Here is a 17,630-nt window from a genome sequence, read left to right as displayed (position 1 = left end):
CGTGACTTGTCATTATGTGTAAACCTCCCATAAATTAGACGTTTTCTGATATAGATTTAAGACTCGAGAGTCTCGATCTGTTGTTGAAGTAGCATGACTAAATTGGAGCAAAAACTACCAGACATTCTGTCAGAGCAATATTAAGAATTCCTTGATAGTAACTATGTCAAACTGCAATTTGTTTTGTCTTTTTTTTGGCTATTATCTCTGTCATTACTGGGACAATCCGCGTGAAAGGTGTCTAAAAGAGGAGACAATATTAAATGACGTGATGCTGGCCAGAAGAAAGGCTTTTCTGCCATGAAAATAATATGGCAGGTTTATATTTAATAGGCTGTATGCACACAAATGGCATGTAACTCCAAGTGCAATTTCCTGATGCCACGGTCCTTCTTCTCGCTATTTCCCATTAACACTTAGCGCTGTCTTGCACAAATCAATGAATAGTTCAAGAAAACCTCATAGGGAAATAACAGAGACAGGATGAACAAGCGATGGCTGAGGATCCACTTGGAAGTCACGTGACGCTCCCGTGCATATAGCCTGTGAGGTACTAGTAGTGGGTTTGAGAACCACTGTTGTAATACATTTCTAATTGCCATTCTGGAGCAGTGATTCGCTACCTCGTTTTAGTCGCGACCCCAAGTGTAACATCCACGGGTGTGTGCAACCCCAAATACAAACTGCATAAAACATGTCTTTAAAGTGGTGTTTTGTGCATAACTGGTGCATTGGACCAGGGGTCATACTTTTTCCTCTATGTATGAACCCTGGCCTGAAATTATCTATCAATCCCCATGAGAGTTCCAACTCCCATGTCGAGAACCAATGTTATCAAGAGGTGTGTGTGAGAGTTGGAGTCGGGGACAGGGCTAATAACCTCCACTACCTCCTCCTTTCTCAGAACAAAAATGAGGAAAAATCAGGTACCCTAGTTTTAAAGAAATAGGCCACCGTTTTTACATACTGAGATATGTTTTTACCTAACCTTAGTCGAGTTAATATATCCCCGTCTGGTCTTTGTCCGTGCGCTCTGTCACGCAAACGGAGCACATACGCAGCCTCTCCCACATGTCATATAGCTCCAAAAAAGCTCACGATAGAAGCTACCAAGCTCTTCCATGTGTTCCCTATTTAAATAAAGTTACGTGAAGTGTTTTCATGCGAAGTATATTTACACAGAAATGTAACATGTCGATTTTATAAGCAGATAAAAAGGGGTACTATAAAAAGAGGCGTAAGGATACGAGGAGCAAAACGTCCGCGCAGTAACTCCTAAAGACTTCCCCCGCTCACTTCCGGCAATAACCTTTAGGAGTTACTGCGCGGACGTTTTGCTCCTCGTATCATTACGCCTCACAATATAGTCCCCCTTTTTATCTGCTTATAAAATCGACATGCTACATTTCTGTGTAAATATACTTCGCATGAAAACACTTCACGTAACTTTATTTAAATAGGGAACACGTGGAAGAGCTTGGTAGCTTCTATCGTGAGCTTTTTTGGAGCTATGTGACATGTGGGAGAGGCTGCGTATGTGCTCCGTTTGCGTGACAGAGCGCATGGACAAAGACCAGACGGGGATATATTAACACGTCTAAAGTGAGGTAAGAACATATCTCAGTATGTAAAAACGGTGGCCTATTCCTTTAAAGGTCCAATCTGCTACTAAACTGATATAATATTGGTGACACCTCAGAAACACAGTTGGTTTGTTAAATGCTTTGCACCTGCATTATGAGGCTGCCACCCACTCAGGAGCTAAAAGCCGTCATCTCCGCTCCTTATCCAGGGTTAAGAAAGTCCACAGCTTCACTGGCCTCTTCTATATATGTCAACCCACAAACTGCATTCACAACAGGGCATCTCTTTTTATTCACCATGTGTTGAGATTTGACAATATAGGTCTGCAGATAAATGATGCGCGAGAGGTCTCATTTGACAAGGACGAGGTCAGTTGTGATGCTGGGATGTGTTACAAGACAATCGTCCGTAGGCTATGCAACTAAAGAGGAAAACAATGCATTTAAAAAGCATGCAGTCTCATCCACGAGTGCATATGGGGAGCACGTAGTTAGGTAAGTTTTAGCTCATGTCTTTGTACTAATAGAAAAGGCCAGATCCTCCTGTATAGGCCACTTACTGTTTTTACACTGCAAAAGGGGATATAAAAGTCATAATCATCATTTCAATAAGAGAATATTAATGTCTATTTTTATAAGTAGATATAGGTTTGTTGTTGGACAAATGTGATCATAATCCTTGTGACAATTATAAGCATTTAGATTTAACATTTGTAGCTTGTATGTATCTGAAACTACGGTATAATCCAGTTTTTTTCAACCTTTTAAGTTGTTTTGTTTGTTTTTAATGAAAAGAATGAAAAACAAAGACACATTTTTTTTTTCATATACACTGCCTGGCAAAAAAAAAAAAAAATGCCGCCACCTGGAGCTCAGATGTTTTTGCATAATAATTAGGTGATTATCTTTCTGGAGGCTCAAGTTATTTAACCCAAACGGATCCAATGAGTTAGCCTGGCTATCGCCTGACAAAATATCACAAGTTATATTTAGTCTGGGGACCACCAATTCATTTTCTCGTATGAGAGGTGTGGTTTAAGATTGTCCATAGCCGTTTATTGGGCGCTACGAATGTCTATCATATGTGTGGATGTAGCCACAGCCAATCGTATCAGACTTTCGAGCTAGACTATTTAGAACACGGTCTAAAGCTTGATCGAAAGATGGCGTCGCTGCTGTCATGTTGGATCTGTAAATAAACTTTTTTTTTTTACCCGTAAACAAACTCCAAGCTTCCGTATATCGAATAGCGCATCATCGTCTTGCCGTCCCTCCTCATTCTGTGATTGGTTCCTAAATCCAGGCGAAAATTTCGGCCATGGTCCCCAGGCTGCTGTGTAGTTCGAAATGACTCGAGCGCACACAGCAGTCTGGGTATTCCCAGGCTAGCAATGAGTAGCTTCTTTTTAAAAGACGCATTCTGGTTCATATGATTGACAAAACATCTAATGAGATTGCAGAAACTACTAAAACTGGCCTAATGACTACCCAACGCATTATAAAAACTGGCGGCTCGGCTCCCAAATATCCAGAAATCAAAATTGAAGCCTTGGAATGCGCAAGGAAAGCCCCCAAGAGTTATGACAGCTGCTTCACTCACTCGGGCGCATTACATACGTCACGACCAAATGCTTGCGAAAATCAGGTCCAGTCGTTTCAAAAGAGTTCACCCCTCCCACCTGATAACCGAGCTCAATTGTGAAGATCCAGACCCTTGTACGGAATGCAATGAGTATGAGGGTCTGGTTAAACCAGGCTACAACAATTTTTAACTTTATTTATTTATTTGGGTTGTTTGTCATGGCATGTAAACACCAGTTTTCTCAGTTTTGAGCAGGTAGTGCATCTTGCTCTTTGGATCTTCTCATTCATTTACTCAAGCTTTATTAAGGACACATAATCCTGGTCCATAGGGGTTCTCCAGTGGCTATTCTGCATCGCGGCAGCAGCTCCCATAAAGCTCCCCCTGAGGTCCTATGTATCCAGGAAATGCTTTGCTCACCCGTCAATCTCTTGCTAAACTTAATCCTGTCATTGTGACATGAAAATACCCCCTATTGCGTCACTTCAACCTCACGTGCCACGCAGTTTTTTTCTTTTTCTATTTCTCTCTCTTTATTGAAACAGCTATGACGGGGAGGCAAAGAAGGGTGGAGAGAGGGGCTTACTTGGAGATTGCGTAAAGTATCTGGGAATTTAAGTACTGAATATTGAGTTTTTTGCTCTTCGAGATCTAAATTTCATTTCCTACAATGTGCAATCTATAGTGCAATATAGTGACGAAGATGTGTTTGAAATTAATACCAAAGCATAAAACCCACTCTTTGATAAATACCAACTCTGATGAAGTGGATGATTATTGCACGTGTTGGGTCACGCTTTGCTCGGAGTTTAGACTAGAATAACATCTGTAACTGTTTTATTCACAGTCGCAAGTTGTTTCAAACTGTGTCAAACTGTTTCAAGCTGTTCGAAGCAAATACTTTGTAAATACATTTGGACAAATGTGGAAAAGAAGTAGGATTCAAACGAGAGCTTCAGCACATGATTATGTATAATTATTACATTTTGGACGACTGTTGTCAATGAATGATGCAAATGCAATTACTGGTACATGTTTTCTTATATTGTGTATTGTTGTTGGGGAGACTGTGTATGAAATATTGGTTTAAGAACTATTTTAATGTTATATGGGCTTACTTGGCTAGTTTCTATGGGAAAGCTTTTTGTTTTAAGCCTTGTACATTACATGCTTAAAGGGACTATACGGAGTTTTAAAATTAAGTATTTTCCTCTCCCTACATGTTTCAACAATGTCCTAATGTGTAGAATGGGCTCAGACGTGTTCACCACAACTGCCTCTAAAATCCTGCACTGTCACTCAAAAGGGTGTTAATTTGGGTCCGAAGTGCCGTCATGCACGAGCTTAATATAGAAGGTGCAGCTACACGTATGACCTGCGGTGGCAGTAGTGAGTATAAAATGGCTAACTTGCATCCAGCCCCTTTAAGTTATGGTACATTCTGTGAAGATGAAAAAAAAAAAAATGCAGAATGCAGAAAAATGCAAAAAGATGCAGAACCTATTTTTTATGATAAAGTAATCACTTTTATTTATTATGCAGTATTATATACCACTTTTACACTGGATAAAGAATATACAAGAGTATAATTGTTTAGCTTCTGTTAAATACAAACCTTGTTTTGACTAGTTTTGGCATGTCTCAGTCTTTCATGCTGTAGGTTTTGTTCTTATAGTTGATAGAAGCGAATCATCCTCAACTCAATCAATCCAGTCCACTCGACGGTATTTGAAAAATCTGTACTTCATTTTTGACTACACAAGAAAATGCGGAGCATTTTTTTGTCTTTCTGTTTGAACATTCTATTCAAAAGTGTAAATCCTATCCATAATTGAATTAAGCCCCTGTTCTCCAGCTGAGATTTTAACCCCTTCAATTACATGATAATACTGCCAAGAAGAGTCGGAACTACTCAAAACAAGTCAATATATGTACATGTATCCAGTAGAGTTGGTACATGCGCCTTGCCTGATCAATATACATAAAAACAAAACTAATGTTCTCAAAAAACGCATAGTCATGAGTGCCTTTACAATAGAAATCTACCTCTCCGTCTTCTCAGTTTCAAACAATAGCCTTTCGGTGACTACCTCAAACCACCTCGGCTGCTGTCAGGCAACTGTGTAGTTTTCAACGTCGCACAAATGTCAACAAATCAACAGTTAAATGAAAGCATTTAAGCAGCAATGTTATGTACAGCCTAGAGATTGTATAATAGCCAAATAGTATAGTATTTTGGTTCTTGTAAAAGAGTGATGCAGTCAGTTTCTCTCACCAGCAGATTTAAATGTTTTGATTATCATTTTGGAAAGTGGCACAACTTTATATTGAATGTCACATTCATGGCCACAATATTAGATACACCAGTTGTAATGCGTGTGAATGTATTGACCCACACCACAGCTCTCCTGAGCTACTTGTTATTTTCAACCCAAAGAAAGATAATGTTTACTTTACTTGACTATATGAAGTCCACCTGAAGTTGCGGTTCCACATAGCACGCTCCTATTCAGTACGGCTTGGGCGATGTCCTCTGCTTGTCGCATATCGACTCTACCCAGTACATGCAAGGGTTTCCACTATTATGGACCGCAGTGGTTGTAGGTAGCGCTCAACGAATGGGCATGCTAGAATACACATTACTGAAGGAAAAACAGAACAATGTGGACAAATAATGCAGTTTGGTGGGGTCTATGGAATTATTCAGAGGTGCCAAGGCAAAAACTAGAAGAAATAAAAAAGATGAACTATGTTTAGTTTAGTTTATTTATAAAAACAGGGACAGTGTACAATAAACATTAACCTCAAGGGGAGAGATGCATTGTACCGGGTTATAGCTCAAGTGCTAATTTCCACCCATAGTCCCTGGGCAGGCTGATGTTGTAGTAAAATACATAAAAACATCATGCATACATGGATAATGGCATTTACATTGACTAAGTTCATAATAGCAAAAGAAATTCTTCACATACACAACAATCAGGTTAAACACACACGCATACATCCGGTCACATGTGGGTGCAAGTTTGATTTAACGTCTTATTAAAACTATGACGTTAAGCAGCATGCAAATGTTATGCTAACGCCAGCTAAAGTTTTGCTACCAGTAAATGCTATCAACGGCAAAATCTCTTTTTCAACAGTGGTATGATGTTGAAATATTAAATCCCTGTTTGAGTGAGAAACCAGCAGTCTGTTCACGTCACATCTGTATCAGTTTAGCGCATTTTGGCCCCAAAACTTATGCCAGGTCAGCCCGGATTGGCTCTGATCTAGGCAGTGGAGATGCCTAAAGCCTATAATAATATTTGCATTTTTCTTTCCTTCATAGTTCATATTTACTTTATTTTTTATTACCCTTGGCACCTCTGAGTCCATAACCCCCATCAGAAAGCAGCAGTTGTCCACATTTGTTCTCATTGCGGCTTACAAAACTTTTAATGACGTTCTATACAGTGTGCACACATCTGTGGAGGCGCCGCCCACAACAACTGCGGTTGTGTCATGGAAAGACAATGGAAAGACAAGCGCGTACTGGGTAGAGTCGATACGTGACAATGCGGGTGCAAAGACCGTGGCAAGCACGGTAGAACCGTGATCTGTGGAAAGACGGCTAAACTGGATTAACCAAGCACTGGGCTGGGTAGGGCCTGCCAGTGGAGACACCCCATATATGTCTTCAGTGTGTCCTTATCGCAATTCTATATATATTCTACATATATATTTTATTATTATTTCCATTCTTGACAAAGACGACACAGTGTAGAACGGTGTTGTGAAGCACCAAAGAATGATGAGCCACAACCCAACCGTAAAAAAGGTTTTATATAGGCCTCAACTTCAACTTCTTTAACATAAAAAAACATGTAAAATTGTGTCATTTGAACCTGAGATAGTGTCACAATAACAAAATCTGAAGTTCAATAAATCGAAGTAGGAGAAATATTGCGATAAACGATATTATTGATGACCTTTCCAAGCCTCTAAAGCTTAAAAATAACAAAAAAGGCTTTGTTCGACAAGTACTTTCTCTTAACTTATAGGCCACCGTTTTTCCATACTGAGATATGTTCTTACCTGAGCTTAGATGAGTTGATCCGTAACTGCCTGGTCATATAGCCTCTCCCAGCATATTCCTACGGACCTATACAGGGGTGAAGTTAGAAGCGACCAAGCTCTTCCACGTTTTCTCTGTTTAAATACGGTTACGTGAGTAGTTACACAAAATTAAACGTGTCGATTTTCAAAGCCGATAAAAAGGGGTACTATATTGTAGGACAGAGTAACACCTTAGGAGCACTATCCGCGCAGTAATATGTTCAGAATGAAGAGACAGCAGATGCTAACAACATCTTTTTGTGTAACTGAGGGCATGTACAAAGACTAGACAGTTACACATCAACTCGTCTAAGCTCAGGTAAGAACATATCTCAGTATGGAAAAACGGAGGCCTGTGTCTTTAAAATAACCCACAATAAACATGAAATACAATGAAGCACAACTTACTTTGGGTAAAAACTAAAGCACTACATTAGGAAAATGCTAATAAATGCACAAACAATATATATCAATCCCAAAAATGTGCTGTTTATCTGTCTTTTATTGAACTATAAGTCGATATAGTAGTTATTGTGACAGCCCTAGATAGCACTCAAACTCAAATTACAGGCGTTCATCAATATAGTGAAGAAATAATTCTCAAGTACGAAAGTGAAATGTATGCACTTATGCAAATCGCTGTTTAAAGTGTTGGATGTGCAAAGAGCCTAATTATAGCTTCTGCTTAGGCTGTGTCGATCTGTGATTGTCTATTCGTAATGTAATGTCAGCTTTGCTAATCTGCTGTGCAAATATGGACCTAAAAGAAGCAACGCTTTGTAACTGGTCTCTATTGGTCAGAGCTGGACCCGTTTTATAACTAGAATAACTAAAATATTGTAGTTATTTGAAACAGAAAATGTGTCAGAATCACACACCGATGTAGAACTGTCACTCATTTGGATTGTGCTATGCTGCGGCATTCCCTCTATTCCAAAATAGATACAGATGGATATGTGTCAAACAAGGGGCGTGGAAATAGATTTTTCAGTCTTTTTAGCCATTTTCTGGCAAACTGTAAACGTACTAATCACACACCAAAGTCAAGCCAAAATCAGGTCCATATGTATGACTATTCACAGCAAATTTTGAAAAACGGCACTCGTCACTTCAAGTGAAATCTAAATCTCTATGAGAAACTTGGGGTTTAACGAAAATGAGAACATTTTGAGTTACTTAGTGACACTAGATTCAGACTTGGAGCTGTGAGAAGATGTACACACACAAACCCTTTTCTGAATAACCCCCAAGTTCTTCCCCCATAATGGACTATAGTGCCATCGCACAGATGCCCTGTTTTTCTCATCTTCTCACAGCTCCAAGTCTGTTTTTCTAAAACAGACCCCATCACTGCTCTGTAACACACTCACTTCCCAAACACAATGTCACACCAGTGGAAACACAAGTGTGTGCGGGGTCAGCGTCGCTATACATTTGTGACAGAGTGGAAGGCTTTAGCTTAACACATGTACCACATTAAGAAAAGGACCACAGGTTCGTTCATTGAAGAGGCAAGTCGTTCCAATAGTTTTATCCAATTTATTTTCTAGCTCGATAAATTAAGTTAAGTTTCAGTCGTCACTTGTTTCAGTTCCAGTTCAGTCGATGTCTTTAACAAAAACGAAAAGGGATGGCAAACATCCGTTTGTCACGTTTCACAGTTCACAGAGACGCTCTTCGGCATCACGTCCGGGTCCACAAAGCAGCAGTGGTGGTTGTTGTTATGTAGGCGCCTTGAATTTTTCCTAAAGATGAATAGTGTTAGCCTCTAAACTTACGCCGGTCTATGTTACACATGTGCAGCGCACATACCGCTTTTGGATCCATCATTTACGCGGGGACGTCATGCTTTGCGTACTGGCCCGTGGGGAACCACACCTCCCACCTACAGCACCGCCATCTCGCACTGCGCCTGAAGCGCACCCCAGACCCATAGCTGCACCAAACGCAGGGCTCGGATTAGGGCTAACAATTCTGAGGGAAGTTACGCTAAAGTATTGTTTTGGCTTTTACCTGCTCACGAGAGCCCGAAGCTACACCACCTCATGGATCTATTATAAACCACCTCCACACCAAGCAGACAGACAGCTCGCACTGTTACGCATTCATTTACATGTATTTATGAAAGAAACACCAAACCATGATGTTAATAACTAGAGGTTATTTTAACTTGACATTAAATCTTAATGTAACCTACTTAAATATATATTAATTATCATAAATGATTATGATACTGATTAATGTGAGATGTATGAATACAGTCACAGTTTAGCAGTTATGATTACATATTTGATTATATAGTATTTTCAAGAAACTACTCATATGAGTACCGGTAGTTAAGCAGGAGTCCATACATTTCGACAAGAAGAAGAAAACAGGACTTTGATTAACAGGCCGTTAGCATGGGAGCTAATGGCGAGGGCGTGGTAACGACTGAACTCCACGTCACACGAGGAGCAAGTCTACAGTAAAGCCCGCCCTTATGCCCTTTTTAGGAACATGCTCCGTCAGAGCTGGGTAGGAGGAGTCTGTAAATCCGCCATAGATTCCCTCTTTGGTTATTATGTCAAATGGGGAGGAGTGAGCAGACGCAGTCTATTATTTATTATGTCTATGATAAAGATGCCATCTGTATCTATTGTTATGGTGTGTTCCAGGTAACTGGTATCTTTCCCGCTTGAAAATTAGGACTTATGACATCCGTCCAGGTGACTAAACTCATATATAAACAAAACGGCTAATGCTAACAGTTAGCTCATATGAAGTTAACGTTATATGAAAGTTTCTCCAAACCAGATATAATTAAAAACATGCAACTTAACGTTATGTTGAAAACTGTGACCGAAAGTAACGTTCACATCACTGATGCAGTGGTTTTGCTACATTTTTTAACGTTAACTGAGCTCCTCCACTGGGGGCTGTCATTACTGTCTTCATCTTGTATACGACCTCGTAGCAGTCTTCAGGTTTCCAATTTACAAGTTGTAATTACCAGTTCGAGCGGCGTTTTGCCTTGAACGCACCATCACATCACATTCCTTTGAGTCGTGGTTGTTAACTGTGGTGTCATCGCTTGATAACCACAAGCTGCAGCACAAATAAAGGTTTACTACAAACTACTTCAGTACGAATCTCGTGAAAAATTATGTAAAACACTGTATTTTCCCACAGATTGTTATCGATTTAAATATTGATAAATGAAATTATGATCAACAGAATTCAGATTGTATTGTCGTAATTTAACAGTAGATAAATAATTGAAAAGAAAGGTAAAGGTAAAGAAAGGCCCAACCAGGGACATGAGCTGCGAATTAGCACTAGCTACAAGCTCTTCATGCATCGCATCAGCTGCAAATATTAATTGTAACTATGTTGATTGTATCGTCCCTGATAAATAAATAAATAAAAAATAAATACATCTTTGGGAAAGTCTCACAACCTGAAAATGATTGTGCCTTCTGCTTCTTCTGGTCCTAAAGTTACATAGTGATGCTTCAAGAGGTTAAATGATATTGTGGATATAAAGTCAAAACATTTCTGTATTTATTTTGTCTTTGAATGTACAACTACATTGAAAATGTTAATGAAAAAATATGTTAATGAATATTGTTATTTTGAGCTTGTGTTTGAACAGTTTTTCTGTAGCATGTTGCGTTTAGGAGGCAAAATATGAACTGCTGCGCTTTATGCTGGAGCTGCCTTTCCCTCTAACTGACCTGTGCTTTATGTTGTGTTCACGTCAGTGTTTCTTTATTGATTTGATGCTAAATAAAGATCAATTAAATTCTGTGCTCTTGTTATTTATATGCACACATACTGTATATAAAAACTGTAGTAAAAATCTAAATATTTGGCATGTGTTTAAGTAACTGTTTTTAATCAAAAGTCAAATGTATATCAACATCAAAAGTGTAAATGTTTGAATATTTCTGTAAATGTACCTGACTTAGGCAAAAGTCTATTTTTCAGTTGCTGTTCTTGGACAAGTGTAATAGCGATAATGATTTGTCAAGGTAGATTGTATGATAAAAGAGCCCGTATTGATGATGATTAATGATGTGGTAATCACAGTTTTACACCAGTGAAGAGGTAGCACTCACTGCACGGGACTGTAGAGGGGCTGAGCAGCTCTTTCAGTGGTAGACTGAGACACCCTAAGTGCAAGACAGAGCGTTACCACAGGGCCTTAACCCCCACTGCCGTTAGACTGTACAACAAGACTGTAACGCAACATGTGCAATAACCCCTTTGCAAAACTACGTGCAATACTCTCTGCATCAGCGCCACTTTATTCTCTGTATTAGCATCACGTATAGACAATCTGCACTAGGACTTTGCACTGCCAATGCTGACCTTGGCATCTACTTTTCATAGTCTATTCTAATCTTATTGTATTTATTATATTTTCATTATTTTTTATTTTATTTTCTTATTGCCCCTTAAGATTTTTGCGCCTACTCATTGTAGATAAGATACCTCCTTTTCTACTATTTAACTGTTTGTACATTTCCTGTCTTTTTGCACACTCTGAGAGATCTTGAGAGCCGAATGTAACAAGTAAATGTCTCCATTGTGAGACCTTTATTTAACCAGGATAGTCCCACTGAGATTAAGAATCTCTTTTTCAGGGGAGCCCTGGCCCCAGAGGGGAATCTATTGTACATGTTTTTAGTGTGTATCTTATCTTAAGAGAAGAAGAAGAAGAAAACAGAGACGCAATAGGTAGAGTACCATACCCTATGGGCAGAACCACATATCTGTTTTAGATTTGGGGTGGAACCCTCCTGTATCTCATCTTTTGGCCAGCTTATTATTCCTGCAGGGTATTTGACAGGGCGTATATATGCTACCGCTCAAAAGTTTGGGGTCCCTTACAATGCCCTCATTTGTTAAAAAAAAAAATCCTTATTTTCAATGAGGATAACATTAAATTAATCAGAAATCCAGTCTAGACATTGTTTATGGTACATTGTGTTAGCTAATCGTGTTATCCCTAATTGATGATAATTCATGATTTGAAAACCCTCATGCAATTATGCTAGCAGTGCTGAAAATTGTAGTGCTGATGAGAAAAAGAGAATGATGAGAAAAGATATAGAACTGGCCTGGATGACCCCAAATATTTGACCGGTAGTGGGTATAAAAATAAAATAAAAACTCTTCCTCACCCTCCGCAGGTAGTCTCTTTTTTCCTCTAAACTCGGGTCCTCTACCAGAGGCCTGGGAGCTTGAGGGTTCTGCGCAGTATCTTTGCTGTTCCTAGAAGTGCACTTTTCTTTACACAACATTGGGGTCGCATCCTCAGAAGAGACAATCAGAGAAGCAATTGCTGGCTCAGCCGCAGATGTGCTCCAGCCCCAGCCTGACCAACATTGTACAGAGGGCGGGACGGTAAAAGTAGAAGGCTTTGGTCAGAAGAACGAGAGCCCTCCTCAGAACCCTGTGAGGCAGCATCCTAGTCATTAAAGAACTGAGACGCAGAAGCAGCCAGTGAAAGGATGTCATCTTCAGGGGGAAGGACAGACATGAGCCGAGTAGACCAAGTCTCCTCTGACACAGTATCCAACTGGTGAGCTTCTCATCTCAGCCAGTTCAACAGACAGTCGCTCAACCTTTGAGGAGAGTGCACTATCTGGCGCAGCCTTCTTCTTACGGGGAGCCACCGACGCGGATTCACCCCTACGTTTTGAGCGCCTAACTGGGGGGTAGGTCGCCTTCAGGGGTAATCTGTGCCAACCAGGTCTCTCTCATTGGCTATCGCACAGCGACTCTCTCAAATGAGCCGGTCCGAGACAGGCAGGACAGAGATCATGGCCATCATCAACCTGGAGTGAGGCGCCACAGGAAACACAACAGTGCGCCCCATCCATAGCTATGACTACAGGAAATAGCAAAAGCGTTGTCTCTTGTGGAAGGACACACGCTAAGCCACGAACCAGGGGAGGGCAGTGCACAAGCAGCCTACCCGGCTTAAAAAATGTCAACACACCACTCGGGGACTGAGTGGACAGAGTTTGTGTGCAGTTTGTTCACAGATAAAATCAAAAAGTGGTTCACAGAGACACAAAAACAATAGGTTACAGAAAAGGAAAAATTAAACAATATTATACCATGGTCTGGGTGAATACTGGATTCTGATTGGCTGGTGGGGGCTAACAAGCGTGCATTTTTTTGGTATAACCGCACACGTAGTCCGGTAGTTAAATCACTGGGATATCACCACTGGGCGACAGTGGCGCAGACGGTAGAGAGGGTCGTCTCATGATCGGAAGGTCGGGGGTTCGAATCCCACCTCCTGAAAGTGCACGTTGTCGTTGTGTCCTTGGGCAAGACACTTCACCCACATTGCCCCCAGTGTCTGCGTACATTGGTGTATGATTGGGTGAGTGGATCCTTGCTGTAAAGCGCTTTGAGTGCCTAATGTAGGTGGAAAAGAGCTATATAAGTTGAGACCATTTACCATTTATCACTCCGCTGTGGGCATCGCCATAGCAACTGACACAGCTCAGATAAGCGTAATTAGTGACTGACAGGAACGTATGAGATGGATTTTGTTTAATTTCAACGTTTTTGGCCAAAACAAAACTTGATAAATGTGAAGTAGAGGAGAGTGAGCAGCTAGGTTAGCCTACTGTTAAAAAAATATGAGCTTTCCATTTCTATTGAAAACGGTTAAGGCACTATTCATTATTTTCAGGCGTACTGCACTTCGCGGAGTAACACCACTCCGCTGCGTGTCGTGGTGTTCTTGACTCCGCGACTATATAGCCTCTGATTGGCCAGCCGGGGGTCACACAAACTAATTTTGAAGAGCCGCTGTTCAATCTATATCTATCTTCTTGGGGGCAGAAGCTCTGGATTGAGGCGTCATCTGTGGTTTGCAGAAGCTGAGCATTTCCCATCTTCACAGAACAGTAAACCATAGCTGCAGGCTACATGGAGGGAGAGAAATACAGAGTGATTTTCATTTCCTTTCGCAATTTACAATAATTGATTCACTCGTATTCATTTACATAGATAGGACTGACGACGTCATGATAAAATCCGTTGGACACATATCCGTTTTCAGGCCGCGCAGAGAAACAGTGCAGTGTTGACTTGTTGGTGCAAATGAACATTGGACATTTTGCACAAATCTACTAGTACATCCAACATCAGATTTACGCTGCAAACATTTTTGTGAACAATATATAAACTGAAAATAGTAATAAAGCCACCGAGCAAAAGTGCAGTCAGAGATGGAAGGAAAAGGATTCCTTCGCTTTTTGTTTTGTTTTGACGACATTAACTACAGACTGCAAATCTTATACACAAACGTCCAACTTGATTTGTTATGCAGCATTCATTAGCTATATATTTGGGGGGAATTTGGCATTTTTTGTTCATACATATAAATGCACTTGTAACTCGCGTTATCTGAAATGCATTGACTAATATATACACATATTTTCTTTAAGTAATATGTTATATTTCTTCGTTACTGAAAAAAGTTATATATTTTGTAAGTGTTTTGTAATTACCCCCAACACTGTTGTATTGTTCGAAGAGAAGGTTCCTTGAACCTTCAGAGCGTAGTTGGCTTTTGCTCTTTTGATTCCTACATCCAGATGGCAGCCCTCAGTTCTTGTATTTTCTCCCCTCAAGATCTGGAGAAGTCCCTGCATGAAGAATGGGTCAAATACTGGGGTCAAATAGAGACAATTAAGTATGCCAGATTGTTACAGTAATCATTTATTAGATATATTTTACCTTAATGTATGCACTTCTTAATGTATGCATTTCTTAATGTATGCATACTATTCCCATACTATTCAGTTCATTTGCTTCAAGGGCATAATCTTAAAGCCACCACAAACAGTAAATGTCAAAGTGAATTAAATTGGTAAAAACGAAATGTCACAGTGCTAGAGGCTCATGATCCAGTGTGGTCAGAGCTCAATAGGAATTCTGTAGCCAATTTTGATCGGCTCCTATTCAAGTACTATTAAATAAATTCCCTTCAACTTCAAGCAATTGATAGATTTATGGAGACATTTTGCGCTCAGGCTATTGAAATTGTGGTGGATAAAAAGCGGAAAAGGAAAAAAAATACTTTTTACTGCAATTTTTATTGAATCACTGAACATGTACAAGCTGATTTTCTCAGGTGTTCAAATACTTATGCCAAGTAAGAAAATACAAATAAATTATTAAAATCACAATGTTATTTTAATAATTTGTTAAAGAAAGAAAATCCGTCCCTCACAGTGGAAATGCACCTAGAATTTTTAAAATTATTTTTATTTTACTGAAATTTTGCATAATGGTACTTTGGGCCTGAAGCAACTCTTCAGGGACAGACTCTGTCTTGTCCCTTTAAAAGACCAAATTGGCCCAAAATAAATAAAAAAATGCATTTTGCCTATATTAGTGTCTCCTCCTAAAAACATGCCAGGGAGTCCAGGTCGTGAAGGCTGTGAACATCAGCACACTCCAAAGAACAATACATCGCTATCCCAAGCCACAGTGCACACATGGCTGAAAAATGCTTGTATCACCTCAAGGCTCCAGTGTCAAGCCCTGACTTCCAACAGTATAAGTGCTTTGAAAGGCTGGGTATGAAGTTACTGTAAATTTACTGTGGACCCATAATTTACAGAGTGAGGCGGTCCACAGCCAATGCCATTGAGTCAGTGATTCACATCAAACACAAAATCACCAGCTGCTGCCTCCACACTCTCATGGACGGTGCCAGTCAACAGCATAGACAGTACCCAGTTTTCCCCACTTCCTTTTGCCAGGAGTTTCCTCTGCGTGTAATTTACTGGATGATGCAATGACTTTTTAGAAGAGCGTTTGCAGAGGCGGGGGTATTGTAATCTTGTTTCTATGTGCCGCACATGAAATGGAAAAAAAAAAGTTCTTATTGAGATATAATAATGTAATGGTAAAATGCACGGATTACTTTATCATATTGTTAAGCTTGGCTGATGTAAAATTATAACTGTTTTCATGTCGTCTCTAGACTTGACTTGCACCGCACATCCGCAAATACACTTATGCTGTTGTTCTGTGTCAAATTGTCCATCCATCCATCCATGTTCTTCCGCTTTATCCGGGGCCGGGTCGCGGGGGCAGCAGTCTGAGCAGAGATGCCCAAACTTCCCGATCCACACACACCTCCTCCAGCTGTTCTGGGGGGACCCCGAGGCGACACCAGGCCAGCTCGGAGACATAGTCCCACCAGCGTGTCCTGGGTCTTCCACGTGGCCTTGTCCCACTAGAACATGCCTGGAACACCTCCCGCGGGAGGCGACCAGGAGGCATCCGGAACAGATGCCCGAGCCACCTCAGCTGGCTCCTTTCGATGTGAAGGAGCAGCGACTCTACTCCGAGCTCCTTTCGGGTAACTGAGCTCCTCACCCGATCTCGGAGGGTGCGCCCAGCCACCCTACGAAGGAAACTCATTTCGGCCGCTTGTATTCGCGATCTTGTCCTTTCGGTCATTACCCAAATCTCATGACCATAGGTGAGGGTGGGAACGTAGATCGATCGGTAAATCGAGAGCTTTGCCCTCCGACTCAGCTCCCTCTTCACCACGACAGACCGATACAGCGACCGCATCACTGCTGATGCCGCACCGATCCGTCTGTCGATCTCACGCTCCATCCGTCCCTCACTCGTGAACAAGACCCCGAGATACTTGAACTCCTCCACTTGAGGTAAGGACTCCCCACCGACCTATAGAGGGGAAGCCACCTTTTTCCAGTGGAGAACCAAGGCCTCAGATTTGGAGGTGCTGATCCCCATCCCGGCCGCTACACACTCGGCTGCAAACCGCCCCAGAGCGCTGAAGGTCCTGGTTTGTTGAAGCCAACAGCACAACATCATCCGCAAACAGCAGAGATGAGATCCTTAGGCTCCCAAACCGGACACCCTCCGGCCCCTGGCTGCGCCTAGAAATTCTGTCCATAAAAGTAATGAACAGAACCGGTGTCAAATTGTTGTTGTCTTTATCATAGTTTAAATTTAACCTTCTTATGCATGCCCTTATAGCCTGCGTTATATGTTTCATGTTGCACGATCGAACAAAAAAAAAAGAAAATCCTAGTTGTGAACCTGTTCATAAATATGGCAATAAAACAATTCTGATTCCGTCTTGAAATGGAAGAAAAAAGTACAAAGGGACACCGACACACAAGGTGAACGCTTTAGTGGTGCCAATTCTACAGAGGAAACACGTTATTTGCAACCATAAGAATGTGCTGCTTAAAGTGCAAACATGACATCTTAATTAATAAAATGAGCACATACAATGCATGAGTTTCCTTATCTTAATCCCACTTAGGGATTTACCATCTTAAATTGTCAAATTAAAGCCATCTGGT

The sequence above is a fragment of the Gobius niger genome (genome assembly GCF_951799975.1).
Source record: "Gobius niger genome assembly, chromosome: 1".
In the NCBI taxonomy this organism is placed as follows: domain Eukaryota; kingdom Metazoa; phylum Chordata; class Actinopteri; order Gobiiformes; family Gobiidae; genus Gobius; species Gobius niger.
This window is presented reverse-complemented; position numbering follows the sequence as displayed.